The 21183-nt window shown below is 32.4% G+C and overlaps 1 protein-coding gene across 1 annotated transcript in view; it reads right to left on the bottom strand.

Moving 5' to 3' along the window:
* LOC113401754 (uncharacterized) overlaps positions 1-20277 on the bottom strand; it is a 96939-nt gene extending 76662 nt beyond the window's left edge. Inside the window, exon 1 of the mRNA XM_026641767.2 lies at positions 19991-20277. The gene's annotated coding sequence lies outside the window, so the exon portion shown is untranslated. The remainder of the gene's footprint in view (positions 1-19990) is intronic.
* Between the last annotated feature and the right edge of the window lie 906 nt (positions 20278-21183).

Raw genomic sequence — 21183 nt, 5'->3', positions numbered from 1 at the left:
ACAATAATTGTATATAGGTATGTATGTGTGTGTATCAATTTACTTAAATAAACGTATAATAATCTCTGATAATAATAGATAATCGAACAACGGATCTTTTAAGCCCTTTGCGTTTGACATTTTCATCTAAAAAGTCATAAATATATTCAATATAATATCAGTAATGATGTTATAATTGTAGCAAATAGTCGATTTGTTCGTAATTTTAAAACAAATTCCATGGGCTAATTTCACTCGTAACTGGAAACCTTCAGAAAAGTACCCCCGCCTCTGAGGTTGGGAGACCGAATTTTATGGCATTCCTACCCCACTAAAATCCCTACGATATCCTTTATTTGCACTGATCGGAGAGGCTATAACGTATCGAACTCCCCCTTGAGCTCCCCTTAGCTGTTGTGCAATTAAAAGCCAATACAGGAACAATTTTATGTTATATCCGTATCCTAAATCTAACCTAATGTAATCGACATTAGCTCGCCCTTTGTACACGTAAAAATAAATTCGTGCAGCAGTAAAAGATTACAGGGAACAGCCAGTAAATCTTGAACCAAAAAATTTGTTTAGTAGTTCGCCACGTAATTGTTCTCGTGATATTATATAACGTAATAGAAAATAGTAACAAGCTGTAAATGTTCCATTGCTAGTATATAATTGCATTCGTAAAGCTGGGTTTGAACCCATCATCGTCCTTATCGTAAGGACACACGCGTGCCCTGGGACGCCGTGCTTATACTGTTGTTTTTTTATAATGTTTTTGATGGTGTGGCGCTTATTGGGAGCTCCGTTAAGTATGGGTTTCATATTTGGTCCTAAAGGGCAACATCGTTGTCGTGAAAAAAAGTTTGCCCATCATATTTCTCCCACGTGTTCTTGAAACCGTTTTTGGTCAAAATTGACGTGATTTAACTGAGCCTTTAAGGTATAGTAGAGAAGAAGCAATTGCTTCATAATAAAAAAATGAGATCTTAGTATTAATATGCCTAGAGCCAAGATAGCACAAGCGAAGTGCGTCATTTCATTCTGATCAATAATTTGTTGTAGGGCTTTGTGCAGACCCGACTGGGTTTACTCACACGCTCAATCGTCACATAATCTTCCGCCAAACCGAAAAACTTACTATTTTTGTGTTCTGATTTTAAAGGATCACCCTAACATGATCCAATGTACAGGCACAAGGGATATAATAATCTTAGTTTCCAAGGTTACCGGCGTATTGGTGGTGTAAACGTCGGTTAAAAGGTTTGAACGTCGGTTAAAACTTCGGTTCTTAAAGCGCTAATGACAATGGACGGTGGAGACACTTGCCATCGGGTGGCCTGTTTAATTGTCAACCTATTGTATATAAAAAAAACAAACAAATTCTCGAATTCATAAGTCTACTATATTGTGTATTCAATACGAGTGTCATAGTTACGGTCAATGGTACTCTGGTATGAGGGATTTTCAATTTCTGTTTTATGTTAAGTATTCAGTTAGCCCTCGTTGGTCCTGCGAACAAATCTGAGGTCGTACCAATATATAATTCTCAGTAGCAACTCGTAAAACAGACTGGAAGTTGGTAATGGTTACATTACCTTAACTCGGAAAGCACGTTAAGCCGCGGCTGTTCTTATGCATTAACAGTGATCGTTTTGATCTGGCACATCGAATTATGAGAGCTAAGGAATGGAATGTGCATTTCGTTTGCGTTGATTTGTTGGTCGGTTGACTTAGTTTATATTGGGAAAGGACGCGTTATCCAAAATGAGACGAAAGGCCATCAGAATTGTTTGATTCAGTAGTTTACATTTTTATCGACAATTCAGAAGATATAGATTGATTTGTTTAAAGTAATAAGATATAGCTGCATTAATTATTAAGTCAGAACAATACGCTAATGAAAAATCTAAATGATATTATACCGAACTGAACTGAACTGAACTTTTCAATTATGAGAAAGCGTAATTTGTTTTAAGCTGATAACCATAAAGAATCCTTATAAAAATTATTTGGGAAGGAAATTTCAATTAAAATGCAAATGCTGGCTCTTAGCTCCTATGAATTTTGGGCAGAAAATTCAATTTACTTTGAATTCTTATAATTAAACGAGTTTTATACGTTCATTTTCATATTAATTAGTTTCATTATTAAATAGTTATTGTTTTTCTTCTGAATTTGAAGTTTAAAAGACTTGACGACCTCCGTTGTCGAGGAGTGTGTACACCAATTTTTATGGTTCCGCCACTCCGAGGTCCCGGGTTCGATTCTCGGCCGAGTCGATGTAGAAAAAGTTCATTAGTTTTCTATTTTGTCTAGGGTCTGAGTGTTTGTGGTACCGTTGTTACTTCTGTTTTTTCATAACACCAGTGTTTTAGCTACTTACATTAGGATCAGAGTGATGTATGTGATGTTGTCAAAAAAATAAAAAATTGTATACCTAATATGATAGTATCAATATTTCGTTACCAAATAATCATTGAATTAATTCAAAAATTTGCTCACAAGTGTCTGTTTTTTTTTGTAAAGTAATTGTTTTATAATTTAGTCTAATGTCACATCAATTCCCGTCTCTTTTAATCCTATGCAAACTGACAGTGATCGCAAAATTGTCCTGCCCGGTGGAACGTGTCTATTAATTAATTTCGCTACGCAATGCTTCATAATTTCTTTTAAATTAAATTGCTCATAAGCAACAACTAAAAAAATATTAATAGATATCTTGATAACATAAATTACAATAAATATAATTATTTTTTGTAGAGAAATTTGAATGATTCGCGATCTCCGATAAAATAATAGTTCGACGACGCTAAATATCGGAACATCGAAGGAGATTTAGGTGCTGTCTGCGTTTTTACATATCTAACGGCACTAAAAAGTGAGATTGGATCACCACTCACCATAAAATAAAAAAATAAATGTTTGCTTTATAAATTGACTATAGGGACAGTAAAGAATGTTTTGCAATATAAACAGTACACTTGTAAATAATAGCTAACCGCTCAACCACATCGGCTCGTGCCAAAAGTCTGTAACAAATTTCAGCTTTCAAGGCCCCCGGAAGCGTTTGGAGTGCACTAAGACATGCAGTAACTTCAGTAGCTTGTACGGGCATTCCATATGTAATTTTTAATACATTCCTGTTATTAATTATTATTTATCAAATAATTCAAATCGTTTTTTAAAAGCCATTTTATAAGTCTATCGCCTAAATGTGAAACTGCCACCGCTCGATACGCGGATTTTACCACTAATAATTAAACATAACCCTTATCCTCTTTATATTTAGAACAGTAAATTTTTTATGGTTTTCAACAGGATTAATGTACAAGTTTTTATGTACTATGATATTTGTATTATCATCATCATCTTCATTTGATTTGTGTTATACGGTTCTTTGGTGAGTAGGTTTCCTACCGAACAGTTTATTGTGGTGCTAAGCACTAATTGTGTTAAGTACGCGCTTACACAGGATATTCCTGCAGTCGACTTATATAGCACCGATTAGTTTAACTTGCCATTCCATTTAGTTTAATTGCTTTAAATAAAATAAAATGTGTAAAAGTAAGTAGGCAGGACAACTATACAAATAAGGTATGATGTAAAAGTGCGCTGTTATACATAAATTTCGTAATGTCAAGAGGGTTATAAAGCTAGTTAGTTCATACGTCCTTTGGGATCTACTGACGTCTTCGCGGGCTTCGTTTTTCTAGTAGTTTATATTTTTCGTATTATATTTATTGTAAACACACCACTCGGCTTCCTTATTAAATTTGAGTCAGCTGAATAGAATTTGTTATGCCTTACTAATGTTAAAGAAATACTTATAACTTCGGCGTGATTATTTTTCTTTTACGTAAGAAAGACAGATCATGGCATCGCGCTAGAGACGAGATAGAGATGAAACCAGGAGAGTAAATTGTATCTTATGATGATGAGTAGTCAGTGCCGTTACTTATGAGATCTAAAATATATGAACTAGCTTATTACTTCTTTGAAAGCACAAAAATATACAGTATTGATTGAAATTCACTCTAAAATAAATGATACATGATAATACGGCTCTACACGAACACCCTTATAATATTTCATTCAGGTAGAATGGCCAGCTGATGATAAGTGGTCATCGCCTCAATATACAATTTAATTGATGAGTGGATACCACCGGAGATTGGTACCGACCTCTTTGATTAAGAATATTATTGGAACGGAGTTCTTTTACGCGGCTCACGGTAGAGTGAACTGGCAGAAATTATTATGCCCCATACGATCTTCCCTCTTTTTCTTTTTATCTCTGTCTCTTTCTATTTTAATTCACACGAGATTTTTAATAACAATTTAGACACTGAATGTGACTGTTTGTTCAATACATAATATATAGCTAAAGCAACTTCATTCCAACCGGATGTCCCATGACACTTATAATTTTTTTTCTTATTTCGCACAGTATAAGACCTGGTTATAATTTATTTCTCGACATTCGATGAAAGGAATACATTTCAAAGTAATAAAGTGAATAAGTTAAAAATAAAAAATGAAAGCGCTTGAGCTTTATTAGAAAAGGGGGATTTAAATCACCACGATTCGAATCGATTTTTAAATTGAAATGCATTCATTGAAAACTTGCCAGAAAGTATAAGATTTCATGAGCAAATACGTCGGCGGTTTTTTGTAGACGTAGACAAGAAATGCGTTTAATCAAATTCGAAAAGAAATAAAAAGATTCTTGATATAAAATCACGGAAATTATACATTACAAACGATCGATTTACATCATATTTATTTACAATAATATAATTATAATAGAATCTTATTTTATTTTAATATAGACAATAATGAACATTTATACGTTAAAATATACTAATATACTAAGTTCGTTTTTTAAACCATAATAGTAAATAAGGTTTGGGTATAAATTCGGTAATACCATAACATTAATAAATAATTATTAAGATTATTTGTACAATTTAAGCTTACATACACAAAATCGTACATCTACATAAACTTACTGGGTGTTATTTATATGACTGTATTCCCTTCCGTTTTACTTTTGAAACATGATAATGGCTCGGATAACCGAAAACGCCTTTTTACCTTCCGACCTTTCCCTACAGATAGCGTTATGTTATTTATTTTAATAACAAAACACCCCTATTTTCGGTCAAAGTTTTGCTGCGTAATACTTTTTTATGGAAATTGTATAAAAGGACTCTTTAAAGATTTGAATTTAATTATTTTAACTTAAATGTTTTTATACGAAAGTATATTCATTCACTGGTAATAATTTGTAATATTACTCACAGTAAGTAATAGATGATAATGATAAATTTACTCGGCGATAGGACTGTTTACAAACCCTTTTAGGTAGGTAACACCCAATTATCAAATATTATACCACTAATCAACAATATCTAGTACTGCTAGGTTTGAGTTTGAAGGGTCAGTGAACCCGTGTAACTATAGGCACAAGGGACATAAAACTTTAGTTCCCTTGATTCTTAGGTAGTAGTTCTTAGGTTGGTGGAGCATCGGGTTGTAAGGGTTGGTGAGTGTTCTTTATGATCCACTGAACGTAGTAATAATATATTAATGCTGTAATTTAAAAAAGACAAAAAATATATATGTTAAAACCATAAACATACTAGTGTAAAAGTTTACGACTCGAACAGAAGCAATAAAGCTCTGGATCCGTTGTCATATCTTGGTATTTGTTTTAAAATTTTAATGGATGTTACCCGCAGCCTCTTTTAATATTTATTCAACTTTAAAACAAGGGATCATGTGATGTTTTAACGTGAAATTTTAGACGATGAGAACATCAAACGAGTGTGTTAACTCAAATAACTTAAGAGTATAACGATCATGTTAACTATTTAAGGAATTTGATCAAAATTTAATACTATTTAAAAATTCTTACGCTATAAAACAATCATGCAAGCTATTATGTTTCACCTGTTTACTTATTCTTAGAGAGGAACATGAAAATTTAATATGTTGTTTTGTATTCTGCTAAGTCATTTCGTAAGAATAAACTCGCAGCTTACCGTAGAACACGATCGTGAAATGTCGGAAAGTGATGCGCGACGTTGACAAAAATAATTACAATATTTAAAGGACACTCATTAAAATAGCGAAACACACAATGATCGATACCATTGTGTGATTACCACTCATCACTTATTCTACTGCTAAACAGCCAGTAAGCCAGTTTAAATTCAGGCACAATGGACGTAGCATATTAGTTCCCAGGGTTAGTTACGCATGGATGATGTTAGGGATAACTGATATTTCTTATATTCGATATACATAATCAGTTAGCCAATTAGTCAGCCTGCCTCCATACATACCTATATTGTGATCAAAAAATCTTTATTAAATAAATAAATATAAATATTGGACAACATCACAAATATTACTCTGATCCCAATGTAAGTAGCTAAAGCACTTATATTATGGAACATCAGAAGTAACGACGGTACCACAGATACGCAGATCCAAATCAACATAGAAAAATAATTATTTTTTTCTACATCGCCTCGGTCGGGAATCGAACCCGGGACCTCGGAGTGGCGTACCCATGAAAACCGGTGTACACACTACTCGACCACGGAGCGACGCACGAAAAATCTTTGATATCAATTTGTAATTTATGAAATAGTTTACGCCACGTAAATTAGCTTAACTAATAAGCGTGGTGTGTATGTAGTTGAATAGTTTAATGTCGTCTTCTTCTTTCGACCGTTAAATGAATGATGCCAGAAAGAGAAGGTTGTCTATGTAAATATTCTCATACGTTATATTTAAAACCGTAAAGGCCATAAGGATGAATTTATTTAATTATTATGTAAGTTGAAATTGTTTCGTGCTATGTTCGTTCGTAACTTATAATAAGTTTGTAAAAACAAAAATAACGTTGTTATCTCTAATTTATAAATATATATTGAGAGCCGCATTGGCCCAGTGGTTACAACGTATTCGTCTTAACCGATGATTGCGGGTTCAGACCCAGGCACCACTGAATTTTCATGTGAGGAAACCTGCATGTATCTAATTTGTATGAAATTCTGCCACACGTGTATCCACCAACCCACACTGGATTTTTGAACCATCTTCTCAAAAGGGAGGGGAGACCTTAACCATTAGTGGGACATTAGAGGCTGATATTGTTTATATATATAATAATTGGTACCGTTTTAAATAAAGTTCGTGTATAGTTGTTTATTTTATACTTTAAATATAAAAGTTCATTGCGAAAATAAAATTTAAAAGTAAAGTAAAATAAACAGCGAGCCTCAATTTCAGTTAACCAAAACACAGATGCTGCATGACATTAAATTTAAACAAGACCATGTCGCATGTCTAAAGCTTCATACGGACCTCTACGGGCGGTTGTGTTGCGCCGGCATGAAATTTTAAACCATGTATCAAACAATTCAACTAGGTTATGTAACAGGCGTGTCTACACGCGACATAGTATGGTTGATTGAATTGATCGCAGTTAAAATAACTGCTAAATCTACCACAAGCTCGAAATAAATACCCTGACCGGTGAGTCATTGGCGGAAAAGAATTGGTGAGATTTTATCTGTCTCATTGTTTCATTAAATTTGTTTTGTTACAGTAAATGACTTTGAGGTTAGATGCACCATCTTTATACTCCATTGTAAGTAAAATTTCCGGTACTCATTTGATAATTATCCTTTGAACTATTCCGCTTTCCAGAGATATATTAACGGTTTCAGTGCATGCAGAGCCAAATAAAATTACAAGATGATCTCATATTTTTTCGAGGCAGAGACACGGGGCGAATAGTACGGTATTATAAATTTAAATTTGACGTAACTAAATCTGAAAAAGTGTTATAAAACCTGCTATGGACAACGACGAAATGACGATCCTTTTTTCTTCCTATGATTCTTGATTCTTCCTATGATTCTTATATGATATCTTTATGATTCGTTAAAACAATTATGAGTAAACATTAGACGTGTTCGAAATTGAAAAAGATAATAGAAAAAATATAAAGCTTGATGAAAAATATAAAAATCCAAAAACAAAACATACCTTATTGAACAGACCATATTTTGATTTTTTCTAGTAGTCTAGAATCACAATTTTAAAGATTGAACTAAATATAAGCCCTCCAACCAAGTGTTATTAATTAAATTAAACATAAAAAAAATAATGTCATTGTAACATAAATGACGCAAATCTGTCTAGTTTTACTAACTCAGTGCATATCGTTAAAATTTACATTTAACCGTGCTTATTCAGGGACATGTATTTATCACGTGGTGTCAAAGCGGCGTTTGGCTTACCGCCAGAACTTCAAACGAGTGGCGTTATGTTAATGTAGCCAAAAATTGTGACCGCCATAATTCAGTTTAGCTTTACTTCGCGAATTATGGCATAAGCTAAACTGTGAATCAAACTGGTAGGAAAAGTTTGGATACACATGTGAAAAAATGTAATCTGATATATATGCAGGTTTCCTTACGACGTTTTCGTTCAGTCGAGCGTGAGATTAATTGAAAACACAAATTAAGCACATATTATGCTCAGAAGTTCTCGCTTGGTTGATTTCACATTCGCCTAAGAACCAGGTGTTCTATTCACAAGGATTCCCTCTTTAGTTTTTAAAACATTAAATTATTATCTTTATTAATTGCTGTTATTGTTTTTTATTTACATAATGTGCCGTTTTATATTAATTCTTTATATATGAAGGATCAATTAAATAATTCAATCTATAATCATAATGTAGCTTCTTTAAGATAGTGCATATATTGAATCGTTGAGAATTGTCCATGGTATGATTTTGACGTATGACGTACTTCCGTTCTAGTGTGGGCCGCGGCAACGTATGTATCGTTAGTGCGCTGCACTTAAAAGTAAGCTAGTGTAATTTTTTATCTTTCTCCTACAAATAATATCACCCATCCTGTAGCTCGTGTTCTTCAAGTGTATGAAGACCAAGTTTATGGGCTACCGATTAAAAATGAGTTGATTCGTATTTAGGAGTTTTTGGATATTGTACGCCTAAGGAGAGAAATTGAGTAGACATTTCGTATATAGGATAGTCTGGAAGTCCGTCATTTTTGAAGATTGAAGCATGAAATTTTAATTTTGTGCCACTGATTAAAAATGAGTTGATGCGTATTTAAGTGTTTCTGGATATTTTACGCCTAAGGAGGGAAATTGTTTTAACATTCCGTATACAGGTTAGTCTGGAAGTCCGTCATTTTTGAAGTTAGAAGCTCGAAACTTTATTTTTGGGCTACCGATTAAAAATGAGTTGATTCGCATTTAGGAGTTTTTGCATATTGTACGCCTAAGGAGAGAAATTGAGTAGACATTTCGTATATAGGATAGTCTGGAAGTCCGTCATTTTTGAAGATTGAAGCATGAAATTTTAATTTTGTGCCACTGATTAAAAATGAGTTGATGCGTATTTAAGTGTTTCTGGATATTTTACGCCTAAGGAGGGAAATTGTTTTAACATTCCGTATACAGGTTAGTCTGGAAGTCCGTCATTTTTGAAGTTAGAAGCTCGAAACTTTATTTTTGGGCTACCGATTAAAAATGAGTTGATTTGCATTTAAGCGTTTCTGGATATTCTACCCTAAGGGCTGAAATACACACCAATGTGGTATACAAAGAGATCTTACATTAACTTAATATTATAAGTTAATTTGTAAATATATTCATATTCTACGCGAGCGAAGCCGCGGGTAACAGCTAGTTATATAAATATACCTTATATTTGATACGAAACGTGTACAAGGTTTTTGAAAGCAAAAGGGGAGGTGGTATGTTATTCCAACATTTCGTCGCTGCATATCGAAAACTACCACGAAAGTTCACCATTCGATGTGATGGTACACTTAACAAGTACGATGACGCTCTTGTTGGATACAGTGTATTTATTTCTTTTAACCAGCTCAATTTATTGTAAAGATATATAGGGGCTTTATGTTGGACAATACCAAAAAGTAAGGTTGCAAGATGTAATTGTCTGCCATATTCCATTCTTATCATTCGTGCGTCATTAAGAAAAGGGGTTACGTGAGTAGGGGGCGGAATTTTGAAGCAATACCTGACACAGGCATTTCGTACACGTTGAATTATGTTCTTTGTTCGTGCAAGTAGTCTTGGTACAATAACAACATCAGCATAGTTAAATTTAGACAGCACGAGAGAATCGCATAGCTTAATTCGCATGTCTACACTAAGGACATCTGTTATTTTGCATAACACCTTAAGCCTATAGAAGCAATTACGCGCTGTATTTACCACATGTTTCTCAAATCGTAAGTTCTCATCAATTAATAAAACTAAGTTCCGTGCCTCTGTGACACGTTGAACTTTTTCACCATTGATATGTATTACTGGATTTAAATGACTGAGTCGGTTAATTTGATTTTTTGTTCCCAGTATAATGTATTTAGTTTCGGTTGGATTTAATATAAGATTATGTGAGTCTGACCATTCTGATATACGGTTTAGATTCTCATTTAATTTTGAAATAGCTAAATGAAAATCCGCAGGCCTGAATGATATATATATATATCTGTATATCATCAGCATAAATATGATATTAGCTTTGTTTAATATTATTAACTATATCGGCACAATATAGTGCGAAGATAATTGGCCCTAATATGGAACCTTGAGGAACGCCTCTGTTAACAGGGCAACAGTCGGAAATAGCTCTTGAGCCATTATCGTTCAGCACCTCCACAATTTGCCTCCGGTGTGCTAAATAACTTGTAAACCATTTTATTGTATCAATGGTGAATCCGTAATATTTTAATTTTGTTAAAAATAGTGATCTATTTATCGTATCAAAGGCTCGGGAAAAGTCCAATAATATGATAATTGTTATCTCACCTACGTCTTGAGCGCATAAAATGTTGTCTATTACATTTAATAAAGCTGTCGTGGTGCTGTGATGTTTTCGAAACCATGACCGCAAAGATGGTAGAATATTGTTAGATTCTAAATAACCTGCCAGTTGGTTATAAACAATCTTTTCTAAAATCTTTGATATGCAAGGTAATATGCTTATAGGTCGTAAATCTTTGAGTTCACTTATATTTTCTTTTTGGGAATCGGTCTCACTAGTGCAGTCTGCCACTGGGTAGGAAATGTATTAGTCATTATAGACGTGTTTATAACTCTAGTAATCACTGATAATGTACTTGACAGCGTCAATAAAATCATGTCTAACGAAATGCCGTCAACACCGATAGCATTTGATTTTTGAGAGCGCAGTACTTTTTGAACTTCAATTTCGTTAGAATGCAGTAACGTGAAAACTGCAGTACCATGTTTGTGCGTTTCATAATAGTTAGTGAGCGATGGTGAAATGTAGTTGCTACCTTATACCATAACATATACTTTCTTAATGTACCCATTAAGAAAGTATATGTTAATAATTTTGGGATCATTAAGGTTTTACGGTATAATATGGCTATGTTTCGGTTTAATTTTTTTTTCAAATTATTCCACAGCACGCTTGAGTTTTTAATATTTGCATTTATGTGCAAACTAAAATAAGCAGATTTCTGTCTGTGTATTGCTTGTACTACCTCAAGCTTTAGATCCTTATAATAACTGATCTGCGATCGTGACTTCGACATTCTAGCACGAGTCTGGGCTTCATTCCTCCTGGTCATCATCAGTTTTATATTATAAGTTATCTAAGGGTAATGTTGTTCCTTAATACAAATAATCTTATTTGGAGCGAGCACATCGAATACCCATTGCAAGTACCCAGGAAACTCATCCACCATGTCATTAATATCTTTGATTTCGTAAATGGCTTGCCAATTTATTAAATTAAGCGCAGAAGTAATATGATCGGGATCAATATCTTTTAGAGGGCGGTACATAATAGTTTTGTTTTTAATTTTATCTTTTGTGATATATATTTCGCAGGAAACAAATGCGTGACCGCCGAATTCTCCTACGCATTTCACCATAATCTGCCCAACCTTTGCGTTAGAACAAATTAAGTCAAAAAGTCGAGTAAGAAAGTCGGAAATATTTGCCCATGGAGACCGGTAGGCCGTACCGATAACTATGGACTTGCAATTCAATTTTATATTAATCCACATTTGTTCAACCAAGGGCGCTATAGGATGTATTAGTGTCTGTACGGTTATACCATGTTTGACGAAAAAACCAACACCGCCACCTCGTGATAGTATTTCTGTCGGTCTCGGTATATGACTGAGGCAATAGCCTGGCACTCGAGGGGCTCTGCCATCCTCACCCTTTCGTTGTTTGCAATGATATTTGCTTTATGACGCTCCATAGGTATTATAAATTCCTCATGATGTGAGCCAAGCGATCCTTGGTTGAACAAACCAAATTTAAAGTTATTTGTTTTTACCATTGTTAATTGCTGGGTAAAATAAATATAAGAACATAAAACATAAAAATAAAAGAAAATAAAATGAATATATAATGTACTTATATATATTATACGTATAAATATACATAAATATGCAAACATACATATTTATATAGGTATGCCGGTAAATCGTAAAAGTAAATTTATAGTAAAAATATTTAATTTTAGAATAAATATTGTAATATAAACTATGAAACCGAGTATTATTGAATACAAAACATGTTTTGAAAAAAGTATTTAAAGTTGAAAGTTTATCAAATGCAGCGAAAAATTTGTATGACATGGTAAGGGACACTACACTGGTAATAACAAAATATATTCTATTGTGGTAAAAAATATATCATTACTTGGGGTACGTCTGTAAATGTTACATAATAGAACAAAACAAACATAGAAAAACTTAAAAATTATTACAACAAAAAATCAAACTGATGGTGTCAGGAACTTCCCACATTGATTACATTTGTTAGCCATATTTAAGTACAATAAAGTACGTAGAATATCCAATAGATGACACTGATATTAATTTATTTGAATTTAGTAATTTAAAATAGAAAAATTGATCGCTTGGTTATTACTGTTGTAAGTCCAATTGTACTTTTTTAGACACTTAATATTTTTTAATTTCAAAAATTAAATGTTTCCTTGTTAATACACTTTTTTTATAAATTTATGATACGTACGGATCAGATGATCCAAACAGCTGATTGAAGACGCCCCAAAAACACTTTGATTTAGCGGTTTCTCGTGTATTTAATATTTCACTCACTATGTATTTGTTCCATAAATGTCCTAATTTTGTTTTTTATTTCACTTTAACTGACTCTTAATATTATATTTCAAGATGAATGCACAAAAACACCTGTCACGACCAAACGTCACATCCAATTTGAGATTGGAGCAGCGTGATGGAATAAGCTTCAAACGTTCTCTTCAAAGGGAAACCTCCTTTTTTACCTCAGAAGTTGGACATTTACAGACGGTATTTTTATTTATTTTTTTACTATTATAATTTACTAGCTACTAGTTCCAACTTCGTACTGGTAAAAAGAGAACTTAATTATGTGCGATATTTAATTTCTTATTTTATAAGTTTGTTTTTGTGAATTGATATTATTTTTTAAGTATTTAAAAATAATGCAACATATTAACCTACGACATAGCCTGTATACGTTCAGAAACTACGAGCTAAAATAAATCGATCAATATCAGACACAAACAAGACTCACCTCTGTAATATTAGTATGATGTTGTATAAATTTATTATTATTTCTTATTTCTGTTATTGGATAAAAATCTTGAAAACCCGACAAACATAATATCAAATCCGCACAACAATATTAATTTGAAGTGAAACAGTGTATGCTAAATTGAGCTCTATGTTGTACACGATAAAAATAGTTATTCTATGATATTACGAAGATTTCGTAGGGATGTTATCGATTGTGCATTCAAGTCAGCTGAAAACATTTTCTAGTGCAGCGTGATAGGAAAATTGAGTTTGATTTTTACCATCGAATATTTTTGACGTCGACATTAGATTTGTAAGTAAAAAAATAGACAGTATAAACAGATTTTCTATTACATATGGAATAAAGTCTACTATAATAGTATAATATTTATTGTTATGTCTATTTTCATAAAATGCGTATTTATATGAATTTTAGGATAACTCATTATTTAATGAATACGAACAGAGTGCAGTGATAAATTCCAAATTGGCAAGTTATGATTAGATAATATATGTATCCCTATATCCTAGAGCCTTTTTCAAGCCTAAACAATATAATTTAGAGTAGATATATAGTATCTGCTAATACCGTAGTAGCCATCGCGGTTGATTTGCTGATATTTATTGAAGAGTTTCGTTCCATTTGGTTCATCTTATAAAGTTTTAAATGTCGACTAACGCCTTTGTCCAGCAGTGGACTAAGTTCGACGTAGTGATGAAAATGATATAAATTTATATGGCATTAAGCTGATTGTAATTATTATAATTGTTTGTATTTGAAACGTTGAAGAATATCGTCTTGGGTTAATCAAGAACTCAACGCCAATTAGAATGTTTCAGTTGTTAAAAGTTTCTTCAAAATGTTGAAGAGAACTTTACGATGAGAGAAACTTTTCTCTTCAGCGATAATTTAAATTTTTATTTCTTTTATTCTCTACGGTTTTAAATATATTCAAATAAAAATAAATAGGATGGTTTTTTTTAAATGAATATTTGAATTACATTGATTATTTTGCGATGTTGCAAGATATGTATGTCTTTGTCGTAGTTCTATGTCCATTTTGGCGGATGGACAATTAGGCCACCTGATGGTAAGTGGCAGTAAGAAATTTAAAGCATTCCTTCTTTAACTTATATATAGTAGTGTACATATAAGGCAATGCATTCCTTACATCGCCATTGCGCCAACAACATTTGGAATTACGATGCTGTGTCTCTTATGTCTATTTTACACTGGCTCACTCACTTTTCAAGACAAGCCAGAATACAAAAATACTAAGTATAAGTATTACTGCTTGGCGGTAGAACTGAACTCTTCAAGGACCTTCTATTCCTTCCCTTTAAACGTAGTTCTTTTTTCACATTTAAAGAAACAGTTACAATAATAATCTGATAAAATATTATTTAATAATTACTTTTTCTATAGAAACGTTTACATAAAATATATAATTAAACATATTATGTATGCTTGTAATACCGTAGAATTAAATATTAATGTTAGTGTTAATTTATTTCTGTTATTGCATTACACAATTGACCACAGAGTGGGGTTTTGATTTCCACGATAACAATTATATATAAGTTTTATTTAAATATAATTAGCTTATTAAAGTGGACTAATCATGCGTGCAAGTTCTTCAACTATTTTTATAATAATAATAAAAGTTGATATTCAAATAATTCGTAGCAGATCGAAGTTTCGTATTTAACAGAGTTTATACTAACATGCTTAGGAAAACACGTAAAGGTCATGTACCTGAACGTATTTCAGTGGCTTCGGGTTTTCCGCCCCATAGTATTATAAAAGTTAGGGGATTAAAGAGTATATACTTCTGTATTATAATATGCTCTACGAAGTTTGGTAGTCTCCCTCGAGAAAGGTCGAAATCACTCAGGAGTACATCAAGTTTAGCAGATTAAAATAAATCTGAAAGCAGTGCTTTGCGCAGGCTCTCGTGATTATGTACGTTGCTAAGATCTGATTTGAAATTGAGACCGGCTCAGGCACAAGGGACATAGCGTCTTAGTTTCCACGGTTGGGGGTGCATTAGTGTAGTTAGACATGATTAATATTTCTAACAGTGCTAATGTCTATGGATGATGGTCATAATAAAAAAATGGATTATGGTCTTCTATGGTTAGCATATTGACCTTGTAAGCAAAGTCTTATATTTTATAGCGTCAAAGGCCATTGCCATTTATTTATCCAAATATTAATTTACGTTTCTATTATAAATCAAAACTTATTATAGTAAGAAGCCATGATTAATTAATCGTAAATTTAAGTTTAGTTTAAGTGAAAAATCGCGTGATTCTTGCAATATATGTTCGTGTTCACTTAACTGAGTGATAAATTAGTGATTATTAACGTTAGAAATATGTACCTTTTATATCACATCATAAAGCATGTCCATTATACCTTATCTTTTATATGATTTGCGTTATCTACATCATTGTATAAATAGTTTATTCAAATGGCAGGACGAGTAAAAATAAACCTTATATTTACGTCTGTCTATGTGTTTCATTTATTTTTCTTCTATATTTTTTACTACAAACAGTTCTTTATAACACCAATTTTTTCACCTAACTTCCAAGATAATTTTAATTCTAAAATTCCGATATTCTAAACGTCATAATTAATACAATAGTTTATATTAGCTCGACCAATTACGTCATGTCAATTCAAGGTCAAATTTGTTTATAAATCTTTACTTCACCCGCCATTGAAATTGACTATAGTACAGTTTATTTTTATATTATTGTACTTTCAAGAGCCAATATAAGCTTTGTAGAGTTGGAATCATTTTTGCATGGGTTATGCAAACAGTTCTGATTCAAAACTATTGTTATGATATTGATAATACATTGTGTTGTTGAACTGACAGTTATACCACTATTGATTTAATAATAGGTGTGTAAAGTTTAGCTAAGCTTGTAAGGTTCTATGTACCTGGGCAATAAAAGGATTTGATAAAAAAAAATAGATTGACTTATGTATTGATTATATATTGAATAATAATATCAAAATGATGTTATTGAGTGCTAGCCAGAGGCGAGGAGTGAAAGGTGTATTAAATATTTACCGCAATTCATTAAAATGTTGTATTGATCTGTTTCAATTTGAAAACAATAACAAATAGCTTTGTAACAAATTATTATCTTTGCTTACTCTTTTCACCACCATTGCGCCGCCCACCATAGGATCAAAGATCAGGACATATGATCTTTGATCCTGTGTGTACCTGTAATTATACTAGATCTATTTATATATAGATAGGTGATAGAATATATGACGAGTTGATCGTCCTCGAGCTTGCACAGAGCAGTATCACCAAGCAACCAAGTTTTTGCTTGTTAAGTAATATTACGTATTTAAATTAAGAGAACTATGCAAAATCATCGGTAAATATTACAGGATAGGTCTGGCTTCATTAATATTTTCTCTGTCTACGAAACTGTGATATAGCTAACGTTATGATTACAGTTGTGGTTAGGTACAGAGTCATGTTGATTGGATCCATGTTTAGTCCCTGTAGCAATATATGTATATTCTTTTTGCGTATTTAGTTGGCAAAAATTATATAAAAAATGTGGGGCGATCCAAAATCGTCTGGATGTCTGTGATAGTATTGCTTTAAAATTTTATAGATGTCACCACTGTTAATTATATGGTAACACTAAAAGTTGTCAGGTCATTGACCCCATGACTTGGCCGATGTATAATATTAGCTCAATATATAAACTAATGAAAGAATGAAGAGATCGTGTCTAGTGTGTTTTCTTGGTTAGTAGTTAAGATTCTACTTATATGTGTTTAAAACATAAGACAAGGGTTGTTAAGAATTTATTACAAAAGTTACTCGTTTCATTATTGAAACTTTAAATGTAATTATAAAATAAAAGTTTATTTAAAATACGGTGTTGTTTCGAAACCTTAAGTTCAGTTTCAGTATTGTTATGATCCGATAATATGAATTTAAAACATTGAATTAACAATACAATACATTGATCTGTGTGGAAAGCGACTAGAAGTTTGAAGCAACTCTCGTTTCGAGCTTCTAATCGAGACGGCTCAGTGGTTAGAGAACGTCAATATAAACAGAAGATTGTTTGTTCAAACCCACCAAAGCAGCACCAAGTTTTCGTGTACTTAATTTGCGGAAAACTTCATGAGGAAACATAAACTCGTTGTATGATATTCCGTCCTATGTATGTATGTATGTATGTTCCCCTCATTGGAGCAGCGTGTTGAAGGCACTCCAACGTTTCCAAGAAACCAGTGGTACGTTCATAGGTCGTTAATTTACTTTCTTTATATTTTATTATGATTATATTATTAATTATCAAGGTATATTTGGTAAGGCAATGCCATTTACCATCATCTTACCGAACATACTTTTATATTTATCCCGACCTTAAATATAATCAATCAACACAAAACGAAATAAATAAAGTCATAATCATTTTTAAAATGATATTATTACATTCAAGTGACTTTTTAAACTGAAAATACTTATTTCTTGTCGAAGGTGCGATTTTGATCATATAAATAATATTTATAACAATACTAGCTATTACCCGCGGCTTCGCTCGCGTAGAATATGAATATATTTACAAATTAAGCAAGACCTCTTTGTATACCACATTGGTGTGTATTTCAGCCCTTAGGGTAGAATATCCAGAAACGCTTAAATGCGAATCAACTCATTTTTAATCGGTAGCCCAAAAATAAACTTTCGAGCTTCTAACTTCAAAAATGACGGACTTCCAGACTAACCTGTATACGGAATGTTAAAACAATTTCTCTCCTTAGGCGTAAAATATCCAGAAACGCTTAAATACGTATCAACTTATTTTTAATCAATGGCACAAAAATAAAATTTCATGCTTCTAACTTCAAAAATGACGGACTTCCAGACTATTCTATATACGAAATGTCTACCCAATTTCTCTCCTTAGGCGTAAAATATCCAATAGCGCTTAAATGCGAATCAACTCATTTTTAATCGGTCGCCCAGACTAATTTATATAAGAAATGTCAACCCCTATTAAACCCCTTAGAGGTAGAATATCTAGAAACACTTAAATACGTATTTACTCATTTTTAATCAGTATCCCAATAATAAAATGTCATGCTTCTAACTTAAAAGATGACGGCCTTCCGGGCTAATCTATATAAGAAATGTAAACCCCTATTAAACCCCTTAGAGGTAGAATATCTAGAAACACTTAAATACGTATTTAATCATTTTTAATCAGTGTTACAAAAATTATAATATATTAGTTTATAAGTATACATACTAAAATTTAAGTTTTATGCTTCCAGTCTGAAAAATGACAATACTTTCAACAACTTACAACCTTACATACCCCTTGTCAACCCTTTACAGCACTTTTTTCCGAATGAAAAGTAGCCTATGTCCTTTCTCAGGCTCTAGACTATTTGTGTACCAAATTTCATTTAAATCGGTCCAGTAGTTTTGGCGTGAAAGCGAGACAGACAGACAGACAGAGTTACTTTCGCATTTATAATATTAAGTATGGATTATACAGTATTATATATATGTATATATATATATATAAGTCTAGTATTCTAAGTATTTTATAATACTGCAGCTTTGTAACTAACAAGAGGGAATTAGTCGACCTTGTATTGTAATTTTGTTTATTATTATACCCTATGAGGTATGGAGGCTAAACGATCAATATTATGCTTGTAGGGCTAGTGACCGAGTGATGGGCGGTCGATATAGGCATTTTACTCAGCAACGCTCCCAACTGAAAGAAAGTTGAGAAGTACAAAATATTTTTGATAGTTGATTTTGTTTTGTACACGTGTATATCCAATTTTAGGTAATCTATATTCCAATTTCGAATTGTTCACATTTTAAAATTGGAATGTAGATTACTTCCGAGTAATTTAAACTTTTTGAATACATTCATTATTGGAATCGTGATATTATCGTTTATTACGTTGAATTTAGTTTTGGTTAATTTAACGGAGGAACGATTTCATTCAGCCAATATAAATGCAAAAATTGTTTTTATTACATAATTTCGTGTCTAATTTGTGTAAAAATTATAATATATTTAAATTGGAATTAGATATAGCCGTTAAATATTCGAATTGCATCTGGTTCTTATTTCAAATATTTATTTAAAAATATCATAAATCATAATTATCATAAACTTTTCTTACAAAAAGACAATAAAATTGTGTGAACTATATTCCTTGGCTACACCTCTACCTAAATAGGTTGGAAACGTTATAATTTATTAAAGCTGATGCAAAGTACAAGATAAATTGTAAATTGTGCGCGTTTAACAAACTCAAGTAAAGCTATTCAGATGCAACTTACTCAACACTGAAACTAGGTTAATTCCTCGAGGGCCACATTCAAGGTATCTTCACACAGGTCATTTTTAAATTGAAATTATTATTATAAAAAACCAACACACAATACTAAAATTGTTTCTCGTAACACATTATTTATTTACACCTTAAAATGTTTTCAAACATTATTAAAAACGAATTAATTAGTTCATGTTTAAATAAAGAATCATTTTAATACGACATTCGTTATTATAAAGTTAGGAATAACGCGTGTAGCGTCACAATTCAGAACACGTGCGTTCTGTGCCGCGTTCTGGCGATAACTGTCGTTAGTAACTATTTCTCTGCTGAAAATTGAAAGAGGCTGGCAAGGCATGAACGCCTGCAAACGGCTTTGTGGTTATTATTGCAGTGTTTCTACTTCCGAACGAGAATGTGTCGTGGAATATTGCGTATCATTGTACTGTTGCCTGGAGCTAACTATCAACGGATACTTTTTGGTGTTTCGTTTTTAAGCACGTAATATTATAGTTCGAGCAAAGTTTCAGATGTAGATAATACATATGTATGTTTGTTGAAAGTTTTCATATAAACGCTGTAATATTACGTTACAAGAACAAGAAATTCATGATTGTTATGTTAATAGTTTAAATATTAAAGCTAGTGAAGCCGAAAATTCAGCTACTTATAGAATTATATTATATACTAAAATCTATTTCGTAGCGTGCTGCGTCTTCTGGCATAAGTATTTAAAAAAACCGGCGAGTCAGACTCGCATACGAAGGGTTCCATACAACTATCTATAAAAACGGCAAAAATATCATATCTAACCACTACGGTTCATGACATACAGTCTGGTGACAGATGGACAGACGGACGGACGGACAACGGAGTCGACGTAATAGGGTCCCGTTTTACCCTCTGGGTACGGAACCCTAAAAACAGTCTCATTTATAAGTATAGACTATGATAAAATTATATTTGCAATGATATGCAATGTTCTCATAATATGTAATAGATGTATTCATTTATAAACGCAAAAAAGTTTCTCTGAATTAATGATAATAAACGTGGGTAACACTTAAAATATTTAATATTTATTTATCGTTATTTCACAATAAATGTAAGAGAACAATTCAAAGAACTCCTTTGTCCTTTTAAGAACATAAGTCGTCTTGACGTAGGTGGGGTCAAGTGAAAGATCACGTGTTCAGAAGG

Source organism: Vanessa tameamea, chromosome 20 (assembly GCF_037043105.1).
Source record: "Vanessa tameamea isolate UH-Manoa-2023 chromosome 20, ilVanTame1 primary haplotype, whole genome shotgun sequence".
Classification (NCBI taxonomy): domain Eukaryota; kingdom Metazoa; phylum Arthropoda; class Insecta; order Lepidoptera; family Nymphalidae; genus Vanessa; species Vanessa tameamea.
Note: the sequence above shows the minus strand (reverse complement) of the source record. Positions and strands in the feature narration are given on the sequence as shown.